This window comes from Simochromis diagramma, unplaced genomic scaffold (genome assembly GCF_900408965.1).
Source record: "Simochromis diagramma unplaced genomic scaffold, fSimDia1.1 OVJJ01000293.1, whole genome shotgun sequence".
Lineage (NCBI taxonomy): Eukaryota > Metazoa > Chordata > Actinopteri > Cichliformes > Cichlidae > Simochromis > Simochromis diagramma.
This window is the reverse complement of record NW_024386801.1, coordinates 18,093,648-18,107,878: the sequence shown is the minus strand read 5'-3', so window position 1 is coordinate 18,107,878 and position 14,231 is coordinate 18,093,648. Positions and strand designations below refer to the sequence as shown.

The following is a 14,231-nucleotide window of genomic DNA, read 5'->3' as shown; positions in this document are numbered from 1 at the left end:
AATCGATGTAGAGTGAGGAGGATTTAGTCCAAGATACTACACTGGTGATGGAGTGATCACTGACGATACTGAGTCAGCAGAAATCAATGTAGTGTATGTAGCTGATAGGATAGTTCAAGGTGAGGCCCTGTGTGTAGCTAAGATTGTGTGTAATGTCACATTAACATCTGGCATCGGGGGACACACAACATCCTTCATGGTGATTTTTTTCTGCAGCGATGATGGAAGAAACAGCTGTTATGATGCTGCAAATTAATCATGAGACCATCTTCTACATGTATGCAAGGACACAGACACAGTCTTAACATCTAGTGCATTATATTTGATACATACAGTTTTTATGAGTTTTTGAGACTTCTACATCATCAGTCTGTGTTTTTTTAGGCTGAAGAACTTGAAAAAAAAAATTGCACAACATATTTTTAAGCTCTAGAGTTCAAAAAGTGCAAAAGCTCATCTTTGCAAATATACTGCATGTTTTAATGCAGAGTGCATTGGTTGCTGTGCATTTGTAATATTTGCTGTTCTGTTTAGAGGGAAAGAATCTGTGTGCCTCTAAATGCACTCTGTACAATGAAAACTGAATCAAATCTATTTCATTTGTCAAACTTTCCTAGAAGCACACTGCAGATGTATGTTGTGTTTTATTATTAAATTTGCACTATAATATCAAATCCAATACTACCATTATTAATTTGGCTGTTTTCTGTTGGCCTTTCTGTAATCTATATTTTCAATTTCAGAGCACCGGTAATTACAATATTCAGTATTCAGACTACAGTCTGCAGTAATGACCTCGTATGTCTCCTGGTATCATCATTATTATTCATGGCTGCACTCCAGGCCCACAGGTCAACATGAACTGTGCCTGTCAAGACAGCCATCAGACCAAAACATTCTGGGCACATGCACGTAGTGGATACGCATTAATGAATTGTGCACTTTAATTGTGCAATCACGTTCTGCCAATCTGCTAAGTTGTAAATTTTCCCAAAGGCTGTCCTTTTTCTTAACTCACATTCCTTTAGCATCTTGATAGCTGTCAAAGTCAGTCTCAGAGAAATAAGTTCTGTATGTAGAGTGTTAATCTACTGTATTTTCTTTAGATTAATTTTATAAATAGAATTATCTATTTATTTTATTAATTCTGGTGTGAAAGCTGACAGCCGCTCTTACTCAAAAGTCTCATGTGAGACGTATAACAAAATAACATTTTCCTTTTGTTGTTGATTCGGCTCTCATAGATTAAATTAGACTCTCATAGTGGTTCTCTGCTGCTAAAGAGTCTAGGGTGTCCAACACAGTGCAAACAGTCTTACGTAATTCAAAGGTAAATTAATTTATGTTTCAAAGAGATACTGGCTCGTTTATGTGGGAGAACACTAGAACTGTCTGATAGACACTAAGAAGTGTAGCAACCTAATCCCATTAGAAAAGTTCTTAATATTATACTTGTGACTTCACAGAAAAAATGCTAGCCAAAAACTGCAATTAAAGTAAATGAGGGCAATATTTCAGACTTTTATTATATGACAGTAACCTATTAGAAAAATAAAAAAGAATAAATAAATTAAATAAAAAGAACCTTGCAACTGCCTGAAAGACTGAGATCAAATATCTAATGGTATGACTGTGTGAAGTGCTACAGGTAGGAGGCTATCTAATATGCATAATCACTGTGGATGAGTTTTAAATTCCAAAATAAAGTTATTTGAAAAATTCGTCATATTTGGAAACTTCATTGAGAGTGACTCATTCACTTAGAGCCATTGCTTTCATAAGTAGAAAGACGCGGGGTACATTTGGATAGCCTAGAGAATCTGTATAATTTATTGGGCAAGTAATGAAGTCAAAATACAGCTAAGAATTTGTCTTTTCAAAATATTCAAACGATTTAATTAAAAATAAAGGAGGTACATAGTTTACAATGAAAACAGTAAACAAAAGTTATACATATAAAACTCACCTAGTGAGACTGAAAGGTAGTAAAGTTTTACTTGAACAGGTTCCACTCACTGAGCATGAATTTTAACTTTGTTATTGTAAAATTTGGTGCCCAGTATAGACCATATGGACATAACATCTCGAGGCAATTTAGCATAATGCTTCATGACCCAAGAAATCTCTGTGCTAATGTATTATGTGACTAAATTAACAAAGCTGAACTTTCCTTTGGTGTCAGGCGATGGCTTCTATTTTCACCTCAGATGGAATGATTCATGAAATCATTTAGACATCATTTTCAGGGATACACTGCTCCTTAATGATATTATAATTATCCACCAAAGATTAATTTGCATGTGTGAGGCAAATTATATGATGGATTACCTATAAATTGTCATAGAGCAGTAAAAATGGTGAATCGTGACAGAGCTCGGTTTTCTCATTGTGCGCTGAAATAACCAAAACATACTGAAGTATATATTTAAGCACCGCTAGACCTTTCACAGTTGTAGCTCAATAAAACCAGCAACGGTACAAACCACATTTAAACTAAACAAGACCACAATTAAGATTAGATTAGGTGAAATGTTGTTAATTGCCCCTCATAAATGGGTAATTGATAAATTACTTATCCATTAATTAGAGTGGACCTGCCATGCTCCCTGGACACCCCTCTCATCTGTCTCAGTTAAACTCCTGCCACTAAATGCAGATGGCAATAACAAGACGACCAGCATTTGCAGCATCTTTTTGCTCAGTGACACAAACTTAAAACCAGCCAACCCAAACTTTGCTAAATTTCTCTGATTATCTTGATTGAATTGTATTTTTAAATGAAGTCAGTGCAGCTATTCCACACTACTTTTGGAGGTTTAAGGTGAATAGGGGTGGAGGCAGGGAGGCAGGAATCGTAAACCATGAAAACAAAGCCTCAGGGAGACCATAATGGCTTTTACATGTCAAAAGGTTTTTCACTGCCTTGTGGTAGGTTGAATGTGGTTATTTGGATTGTGTTTTTGCACTGCACTGCTGCTACATAAAGCTCTCTTATTGTTAGAGGAGACATGGGGCTGATAGTAGAAAGTCAAATCTTGTCACAGTATTTCCTTGAGTATTAACATTTTTTCCCCACATGGACAGACTAGTAATTCATTGAATACAGTTTTGGTGACTGGCAGGGCATCATGCAAATGGAAATCAGAATCATCAGCATCTTATTGTTTATGTGTTTATCTGGTTGTTTCTGGGAGTTGGAAGAGCTCATAAATAAATAAATGAAGCGATTCTGAGAATTACATAATCAAAAGTGTAACTGGATGTTTTCATTACTAGCTGAAGTACTATTTTGTGGTGAAGCAAGGTGCATGTGTTAAACCCATTGTTTTTCTTGCCAAAAGTAGAACAAGCCACAGCACAATCATCCGCTTATTGACTGATAGAGGAAAATGAGGTGACACAAAGAGATTCCCCCCTTTTCAGACAGTTTTGGTGTGGCTATGTAGCTGACACCGGAGTTTGATTATCAGCTTACAGATCCAGCTCAACAAGCCAAATAAAATGGGTAAATGACTACTGGAATCAAGCCAAACAGGTTGGGGCACTCCAAAGCTTGTGCTATTATTTTTTTATTTAGTTAAGATCTTAAGTTCAATGGGCTTGCATGACCTGCTTGACAATACTGGTGCCAAAGAATATGTTTGCATCCAGCACTGTGCACACACAAATATTGAACATGGACTACATACATAAGATATCCTTCAGGACACTAAATACACAAGTGGGTATTGATTTGGATCTCAATCTTGCACTTACGGTACAGCTAAGGTTCTGTGCCATTTGTCTTCACATATCAGGGTGAATTTTTCTAAATAATTATCCAGACGACTGAATTGCTGGAAGTTTCACTGAAAGCCGGGGATAGTGGGAAAGGTGATCTAAAAAGAGACAGCATCATACAATTAATTAGTTCTCTGACACAGAGATGTCTAATGCCAAAGTTTGATCCACACCAGGTGTGCTGAGTGCTGTGAAGTGAGTGTTGTGTAGCACTCAGAACACTTGTGAGAGTTGGCTCTCGAATCCAGTAAATGAGATCATGTCATGGTTATAAATTTAAATGACCAGAACTTGTGTAACTACACCTGTTTACTGGGAAATTACAGATTTTTCTCTGCATTACGCAGTTACTTTATAGTCCATACTAAAGTTGAATGTGGAAAAACAACTGTAATACTTTGTCACTACTGTTTCAGTTCTTTTGTTTATTGAACAACACTCTGCATACTTTCACTGCAGTGGGGAACAGCTGGTTGAATAAAAATAAAAGGTCAAAATTCACACTGCCGAGGTTTAATTACTTTAAAAACCTAAGCTACTGGACATATTTAAGTGGTGGCTCACATGAGCTGTGGCTTTCAGCTTTTTCTACCTGTTTTTGTAGCTGCTGCAAAAATAATAATGGTAAAAAATAATAATAACAGTAATAATATAAAGCATACACACATAAATTTATGAATTAAATTTAAACTCAGAAATGCTCATCTTCATTATCCAGTGCAGTGGTGATTTGATTTTACTTATTTTGTAATCCTGGAGAGAGTAAAAATGTGGGATTTCTGCGAAAGCTTTGCAGGTCTCTTTCCACAAATGCTATGCTCTGATCAATTTTTAATATTGTGCTGTTTAGTAGAGACAAACAAGGAATGACAATTAAAGGAAAACTTTGAAAATTCTGCAAACAGACTTGTTTCCTTTCTTCTCCAATACTTGATGAGATTATTGGTTACCCTGTGATATCTGTTTAATGTTAACTCACTGTGCAAATGTGTCAGCTTAGTTTAGCTTAAACAGTAAAAACAGCTAATCCTTTCAGGCAAATTATACACAATAAAATGGGAGGAGGCATCATGCCCCTTTACCATGAGGATGTTTGTCCCCCCTTTTTTATTTATTTAGCTTATTAGATAGCTACAGAGATTTTTTTATTGCATGTGATTATTTAATATCAGTCTATGTTTCCAACCACACGGTACTGCTAAAAAAGTCTTTCCTTATCCAAAGTAATCCTTTTTTGACTAACTTCCCCGTTGTTATCCTCAAGAAGAAACATTTTCTTGTTTAATATTTCCATTAAATTGTTTAAGCACAAATCACTGATGTGTTAAGAAATGTGGGATGTTTCAAATGTGGCTTTCACAGCCTGGTAGGAGAAAAAACAAATAATGACTCCTCTATGGATTCAATTATGTTGCAAGAACATTTGAAGGATGATATTAAACGTGTATCAAAAAGTGGTGATGTAAACCTGCTGGTTCTATTAGGCAAATTAAAAGAAGAATTAAAAACGGATGATGCCATGTTTTGCAACTCTTTGCCTTGGCAAGGAAGAAAATACAACTTTTCTACTAAAAACTTGAAGCACATGAATAAAACCAAAGTCACTCACAGTAAATACAAATTACATGCTGACAGGTAGTCCTGCTCAATAAAACAAAACAACATTAGTAACTGTATCCATGCCCGTTGTTCAGATTTATCAAAGTTTCCCCTGAAGCTCACCAAAATACTTAGTTAGCGCAAGCAGTTTGTGTCTGGTGTCTTATGTCTGCGTCTTTCTGTTACAGGTCAAAGCCACTGTCTAAGCTCTTAATTGTTATGAAAGACAACACTTCATGTCCATTGACCCAGTTAGCACTAACAGAAGTCATCTTAGTATGTTATTTTATTTGTGTATTGATATACTTTTGTTCCTAAGAGATGAGTCTACAATTTATTTGCATAGGTTATTAATCTGCTCATCTTTTTAGGTTAATGGAAGTTGTGTTGTTTGTTGCCTCTGCCGAGGAAGTGTCTCTGCTTTCCTGAACAAGCCACAGATTTATTTACAGTATGAGAGAAAGGACTCGGAAAGCCCACGGGAATAAAGTTTTAGACAGGGACAGTTGAAAGATGTTGGATAGAGGTCAGAACTGTTTTACCCACTGTGCATGCCACTGTAAGGTAAACTCCCCAGGATACCTGTTAGTCACTGAGGCTCTGATATGTTCTGCTGGATGCCTGGGGTGTGTGTACCACACAGGTGATACTTTTGCCTGTCAGGTGGCTTGTGGTGAGAGCTAATCCTGTTGAAAATAGAAATGTTTTCTGCCTTGGGATGGGGGGAAGGAGTGCAAAAGTGACATGACCAGCCCCATGGAATCAGTCATCTATGTGCACATTGAGAAACAGTCTAATCTTGTCACTGACACATGGGAAAAAGTGAAAGTCTCTAGGTATCAGTAGCAAAGACAGAATGGAGTTGATTTGTAAAATCCTACTAGCACATGATGAAAACTGAGAAAAGCATTTGTTTTTTTTCTTCCCAAACCTTTGTTGTTATGTTGATTTGTAATTCACTGTATACATTTATGTATTATATCGTCATACACTCTTAACTTTAAAAATTTCCCATTCTGTCAATCCTGCTGAAAAGAGTTACACAAGAACTCTGACGTCTGTCATGCCCTACTTCTTAATTTCATTTAGTTTCCCACTCTCCATTTTAAATGTTTAAATGTTAAATGCTGTGCAGATGGTGTTTATCAATGACTCATCATCTCTCTCCCCAATAGCCTGGTTTCTGTCTGGGGTTAAATTCCTGCTGCAGTAATTCATGTGTTCTGACTTTTAGCTGTTATTATCCCAACAATTCTGACGTGACGATTTTCAGGTTAGTTTGTGATTTCTGTTATTTCCCCCTGATGTAAGAATACATTAACAATTAATGAACATTAATTGTTAATGTTGCTTTGGACTCTCAACTATATTTGACAGACAACATATAAGTTGCTACTTTTGTGTGATGTTGGTACTGGTTCGTGTGATTTCTGTAAATGTAAACAAGTGGTAGGAATGTATATTTGCTTGACAAAACTGACCATTTTCAGTTTGGGAAAACAATGGATTAATTCTCTTATCAAGCTTGCTTCACTCTTAAAATACCCAGCAGCAATTTTCATGTGGAAATGACTTCCCACTATCAGTGGGAAACCAAGCATGAGATGTTTCTTCAGCAAATAATGCCATTAAGGTTTTACCACTCAAGGGATTCTTTAGGGAGAATATCATATCTCACACAATGTTGCACAGTTTTGTTTCTTCTCATCATGGATAGCTTCATGCTTATATATTTGTTCGATGTCATCAGAATTGCCCCAATCAATTAAAATTGTTTTATTAATGACAATATCAGCTCATAAACTAAGTCATAAATATAATTGTCCATAGATTTGCCAATCCATCCATGCATTTTCTTCTGCTTATCCATTCGCGGGGACAGCAGTCTAAGCAGAAAAGCCCAGACCCTTCTGTCCTCAGCCACCTCTTCCAGCTTATCTGAGGGAAAACTGAGATGTTCTTAGGCCAGCCAAGAGATGTAATGCTTCCAGGGTGTCCTGGGTCTACCCCAGGGCCTCCTCCCAGGAGCACATTGGTGGAACATCTGGGGTGGCTGTAGCTCAGGAGGTAGCTGAGGTCACCTACTGATTGGAAGGTTGGTGGTTCGACCCCTGGCTCCTCCAGTCTGCATGTCAAGTATCCTTGGGCAAGATACTAACCCCTAATCGCTGTCCGATGCATCCATTGGAGTGTGAATGTAGTTAGAAAAGCACTCAGTATAGAGAAAGTGCTTGTGAGAATGGGTGTGGTGGCATGTTGTAGAGCCCTTTGAGTACTCTGGGAGAGTAGAAAAGCACTGTATAAGAACCAGTTCATTTATCATAAATCAATTGGCTCCTTTCGATGTGGAGGAGTAGCAGCTATAATCTGAGCATCTCTCGGATGTCTGAACTCCTCACCCTATCTCTAAGGGAGAGCCCAGCCAGCCTTTGGAGAAAGCTAATTTCCGCTGCTTGTATCTGCAGCTCATTCTTTTGGTCACTACACAAATCTCACCCCCAGGTGGTGATCAGTTGTTTGCTCAACTCCTATCTTCACCTGATGATACGATTACAAAATCAAATATGTTGTTTATTGTAGACAAAACTGTGATTCTCACAGAAGTCTTATAACAGAACAACTGTCTGTTCCTCTCAATCATGCCCCTCCTGGTCTCACTGTTGTTGCCCATTGAAGTCTCCCAGTAGGACGACGGAGTCACCAGATGGAGCACCCTCTAACATCCCACCAGCAACTCCAAGAGGGCTGGGTACTCTGAACTGTTGTTTGGTACATAAAAACAAATGATAGTCAGAACCTGTTTCTGGGCCCGAATGCGCTGAAAAACAACTCTCTTGTCCACTAGTGAAAACTCCAGTATACAGGCAGCAAGCCAATGGGATACAAGGATAGAGTCCAGTCCCTCCAGAGCTTGGCTTGGCATGCTGTGTGTTGAGGTGAGCCTGACTATATCTAACCAGAATCTTTCAACTTTACGCACTACCACCAGAGAGGTTACATTCATGTCCCAGTTGCCAGGCTCGATAGCTGGGGATCAGGACACGAAAGGGCTCTGCTCTCTGTTGCCACCCGACGCACCCAACCAGTACAACGCCTGATAATTATTACTGCAGTGTGCTTTATAATTCTATATCCATATCAGTCAATAGCTCATTAATCAAAGGCTGCTGTATATTTTTGTTGTTGTTTTTATCATTCCCATACAATTACATGAAGTGTGTGAATACTGCAGTGTACAGAACACATGAAATAATCAAGTAACTTTGCAGTCTTCTGCAAAGTTCTGAACTATATTATTATGCAACATTTTCACTGCAACACAGGTGCTAGTAAATAATCTGAAACCAAATTTTATGCATTGAAATTAATTGTTTTGCGAGTAATGAGGCAGATGAAATGTAGAACATCTTGCAGAGGAAGAACAAGGTGTCTCTGTTACTGCCAACAACTCTGCAGACAAATTACACCAGCACAGATGCTTTGGACCAGAACACTTTGCTTTGGATCCAAGGTCTGACTTTTCCCAGCCAGAAAATCAAAGGGAAGTTACATCCCTTCTGATTTTAATGCATTAGATAGTTTGTGGAATGTGGAAGAGCAAATGTTTGCCAAGTCATTTGCAGATGCAAACATATCTTAGTGGGTTTTTTGTATATTTTCAGATTTTTGTACATAATGCTTTCATGTTTTTTGGACCAAATATGTCACAGGTTGATCTTACGAGTTTCAGTTTCTTATTCAAAATCAAATCAGTTACTGATACCGTGGATGTTAATAATTTCACCACCAATAATTTAATCTCCTATAATGAAGGAACAAATTAACTTTGGTATCCATTACCTCTGAAATACTCAAAATCTCTGGTATTTCCAAAGTCTGATCGTCTCTCACCCACAGAGAGGGAAATGGAGCATGTGGTTATTACTGGCAGGATGTTCTGATGTGAAATCCAAAAGCAAAACTGAAATACTGTTGTACTCTTTAGGAAAGAGCATTTTCAGTGTGAAGTCACTGATAGACATCACTGATAATCACTGTTTAGTTTTTCATTTCTTAATCTGCCATTTATTATTTATAGTTAATTGAGCCTGAGGTACATTTAAACAAACCACTCATTTTAAGGATGATATAAGGATATCTTTTTAATTTTGTAATCTCTATTTCTTATGCTAACAATGGATTATGTGACTGATTATATGTGTATTTGAAAAATCGCTCTCTGTAATGTGGAAGGAACAGAGGATTATGATCCAACTCGAGAGTTCAACTTATTTCTGCGGTGCGTTTCAGTTTTATTATTTAATTACGTTGGTTTTGTTGGTCCACAACTTTAAAGTTCTGGTTAACTCCCACAGCTCCCAGCAATAACAAGATGTTACTTTAAGCGAACAGCCTTTATTGGCACACTATATGCTATATCTGCCTAGCCGGAAACAACAGACAGATGCAGTTAGCTGTTAAATATAGTGGTGCGAGGAGCGGCTGATGAGACAGATATTTCCCTCAGGAGCTGGTGGTGGTGAAAACAGAGTTAAACAAAAGCAGAAATATTGGACTTTGTGTTTTGAAATTCATCAAGTGGCCAGAAACACAACTCCAGATAAATAATAATGGTCTTTCATGTCTGTAGGATGTGTTTGGTTTCAAAGGAATAATGTCAGCATTGAATTCACAGCTTGTTTCCACGGCCAACTAATGACATTAAGTTTGGTTTATGTTTTAAAGAACATCACATTTAACACATAATTTATATGCTTTGCAGTAAGGATTCTTGTGTTGGTTGCTTCATGCAGGTGGCTGATCAACTGAAGAGGGAATGCTGTGAGGGTATGTGGATTAAGGGGAGACGTTGCTCATCTCACACCTTCAGCCTCCCACCTTCTGCACAGTAAGCAGATCCAGCGGCTCTTTGGAATCAGCAGGCCGGCAATTACTGCCCGTGAGTATTATTGCACTCCCAGAATTATTAAAAACTCACGCTGATCGTCACACAGAATAAAGAATCTGACTTTGCGGTGAGATCATCTCTTAACTCCAGCATTATAAAAAGCACTGCATCTGCGGACCTTCTCTGATACCTTTTAAACCAGCCAACAATTTACAGAGTAAATCAAATTAGGAATAAAAAAAACTTGACATTTGAAATGTGCGAGGATAATATAAATAGGTAGTTGGCAAAGACGTCTCACCGCATAGCAATCAGAAGAGACGCTTTGAGCATTGAAATAGCTGATCTCCTTATCTCATTGGCTTAATTAGTGTTAATGCATCACAGCTCCTTGATTCACTTTACAGATCTCTCAAAAATATGCGTGTTTTTTTTAAACGCTAGTGATTTTTTTTAATTCAAACTTGTTTTTTGAAAGGTTTGTCTTGCAGTCCCTGTTATTGTTGGGTACGGCTCTTATTGTCGTGGATTGTCTTAAATAACACTTACCTTTTTTTTCCAGTAAACACACAATTGTTTTAGTTGCCGAAATTTTGCTGGTTTAATTGTTGGTAGCTAAGAGCTAAAATTTCATGTCAGTGAATATTTAGTTTATAGTTACTGCTACATTACTGCTATACTTGCCCACATACTTTCATTTAAAAGGTTCACAGATTTCTTAATAGAAGAAACAAGACAACACTGCTCACTCTTCTGTTGCAAAATAATTGTGTAGATACTGTAGACAGATCATTTCTGGGACGCAGGATACACTTTACCATACTCTGTATGTAAGTGTTTACTGTATGTTGTAGCAAAGCCCCCACATTTAAGTTGTGCTTTCTATTTCACAGAAACAATATAAGTTAAGTTGTGTACTAAAACATAGTTTGCCTTGTTTTTGCTGGGACTCCTGCAAAGACACTTTCACTGCATGTTGCCTCCCTTAAACACCAGAAATTAAATACTATGTTATAGCTGGTCAGTAATAATAAACTTATAAAGCACTCAGTAAGAAAGTTATCCTGATGGAACCCTATGTTCTACTCATTAGTGTACTTCTCTATAAAACTAAATTGTTCTCGCATTTACATTTAGGTGTCTACAATGTAATTAATGACTGGATATTAATTTGCTGTTAATAAAACATTCATTTTATGAAATGTATCTGAGTCAAAAGAGGAAAGGAAAGAGGAAATGTTTGTTGTTGATACCAGACATATAAGACATTAAACATTACACCAAGTCCAGCTTAGTTTGTTTTGGCTTAGGGAAAAAATGTTTTTGCCTGATACTGTTTGGTATACAGTTCATTCACTCTGACTTCACTTCCTAGAGGTGAAGTCAAGAGAGGCTACCTCTTTCCCCCATAAAGTCATAATTTGACAACAACTCAAACTCTTTAAGGCATCCAAAGGGGAAAGAGTTAAAACTGCTGACTTTTAAAATATGCGTATTACTCCTGCAGAACAGCTGTGCCATTACAATTACTGACAATCAATATGGTTTAGTTTAATTTACTTTCAGCTGTGCCTTGAAGAGAAAGGACGATAAGAAAAGTATCTAAAATATATAAAAAACATGAAACAGATATTCACAGATTCAAGACACTCTCTGTGAGCCGCATCTTAACTATATACACTTGTGTACCTCTTTTAAAACTCTACTCACTAATCTCCAGTGATCCATTTCCATAGGCCATCACTTTTTTCCTCACTGCCTTACTTTCATCTATCTGTTGTTTCATTTCATGACTTTTCATGACTTTAACACACATTAAGCTACCTTTATCTTGCTTGTTTCAATTGACTCTTTTTACTGCACATTGCCAGCATATTGACCATATTTCTTTTTCATGACAGGCTCACGCGATCTTGACCTTGTTACAGCAAGAAATAGAAGAAAGGGATAAGGAGTAAAAACTACAATCTATTAGGTTTGTGTACCTCAGTAATATGTCTAGTGGACTGTAACTATCTCCCTGCGGATGACTAGACATCTATGCTTTTCAAGGGAGGAGCATTGAAGGAAGTGCCATCGCTTCAGCTCCTCTGTGCCAATTGCTCCAAAATGGCCAATTTCCTGTCTAGGATGTGTGTTTTCACATTTTTATCATCCCCAGCCGTAGTTATCTAGTTGCACTTAGGGCCATCAGTCATCGATGCTGCGTTTAGAGGAAGCCGATGTGCAGTAAAACTGACGGACGGCCTTCCGCATGACTGAAGATGTATGAGACATGCAGGCAAGCTAGTGGGGATTTTATTTATTTATTTATTTATTTATAATATTTTCAGTGCCGCCAAGAGCTGCCAAGAGAGAAAATAGCATTACTTAGAATGCCGATGACTGAAGAATTTTGGAATTCTTTAGAGTGACTTTCTGATGTTTTATTTTGTGGCTGTTATGAGGCTTTCTTATATCAAAGCAGAAACAGTGTTGATTTAAACAACAAACCTATTTTTAAAAGGGAATTATTTTCAGATCTATTGCAGTACAGCCTAGTTTTAGAAGAATGGCATGTGTACATCTTTTGTGAAAATGTTCTGAAAGTAGTTGAGAATCAAATCAATCAAAGTGGAATTTGTGCAAATTTTGGCAACAATCAGTCCATCCATCAGTCTCTTTACTTTTCTGTGTTCAGTTGCTTTACACTTATAGACGTATTCCAGCTGAACCAAGCCATTATTCAGGTTGTCTTTGTTTGTATGCAATCCTTTAGAATGCAGTACGATAAAATAAAGAAACTGCATGACCATTTTTTGAATCCTCCTAAAGAGGTTAAAGCTGTGCATTTACCAGTGTTATTCTTGCACGTCAGCATAAAAGCTATCAGAAGCTGTTATACCTCAACAATGAACATTTTACTGTATTTTCTGCTGCAGAGGATAATAACCATGTACAGCATCAGAAAATGATTTATCATTTGCATAAGAAAAGCAAAGGGACGCCTCTCAGCAAGCTCTAATGAGAAATGCTTCCTGTTCAGTTGCTTGCTTACTTACTTGGTTTCTTAATTGTTAACGTTCTTCACTGCATGAAAGTTCACCCATCAGCAAGACAAGTGAGATACATAAAGTTTAAAAAAAAAAAAGATGCATACAAAACCCATTTAGTTAATGTCTGTGAGTCTGTCATTTACAACAAAAACAAAAAAGTATTTGTTGTTGGTATGCAAGTGAAATCTGCTTCTACCGCTCCTTGTTTTCGTCACAGCAACTGCATTTCAAACATGATACCCTGTCAGGTTTTTTAGTTATATCTGACACCATGTCTGCTTTTACTTGGTTTGAAATTGATGAATCACTTCTCAAAGAATGGTTGAGTGAAGCCGTCTGTGTATTTTCAGTACCTGCAACATAATTGGTTTCTCATGCTTTAGGGCAGCGCATTGTTCTTTGTCTAATTAGAGACAATTCCCTCCAGTTGGACCTTTTCATTTTCACTACAAGTTGTCAAAAGTAGATCGTATTCTAATTTCACCAAAGGATACCTTTAGGCCAACCATTTAAAATCAAATAAGCTACACTGGAATTTCTGTTTGTATTTCATGTAAACTCTGTTTGATCTATTAGAACAAAATATTTTACGCCTGGACTGACATTCATAGCTTTTTTGACGAATAGTAATCTCGACAGAAATGAATACTATGGTGTTTAAAACTTTTTTTAAAAAAAGGATCATTTGTATTTAATTCCAGGAAAATTTAGAGTAAGTTTAAAAAAAAAAAAAACATTAGCACTGGCAGCCATGTCTACGTGGCTGCCAGTGCTACTAGTTTTACTGCTAGAAAAGTAGCATGTTGTCTGTTATGACAAAATAATAATTTCATCTTTTTTTTCATATGCAGTTCCCGTTTCTTCTGAATCCCTGTTTCCTTTCGTGTTAAAAGTTTATTGACTTGACTATTTCATTGATCAAGTAATAA

At 37.1% G+C, this 14,231-nt stretch overlaps 1 protein-coding gene across 2 annotated transcripts in view; it reads left to right on the top strand.

Moving 5' to 3' along the window:
- lingo1a (leucine rich repeat and Ig domain containing 1a) overlaps positions 1–14,231 on the top strand; it is a 120,739-nt gene that overhangs the window by 48,128 nt on the left and 58,380 nt on the right. Inside the window, exons 2-3 of one of the 2 annotated variants that reach the window (XM_040026296.1) lie at positions 10,173–10,318; positions 12,169–12,242. The gene's annotated coding sequence lies outside the window, so the exon portion shown is untranslated. The remainder of the gene's footprint in view (positions 1–10,172; positions 10,319–12,168; positions 12,243–14,231) is intronic. The other variant, XM_040026295.1, reaches the window with a different exon arrangement.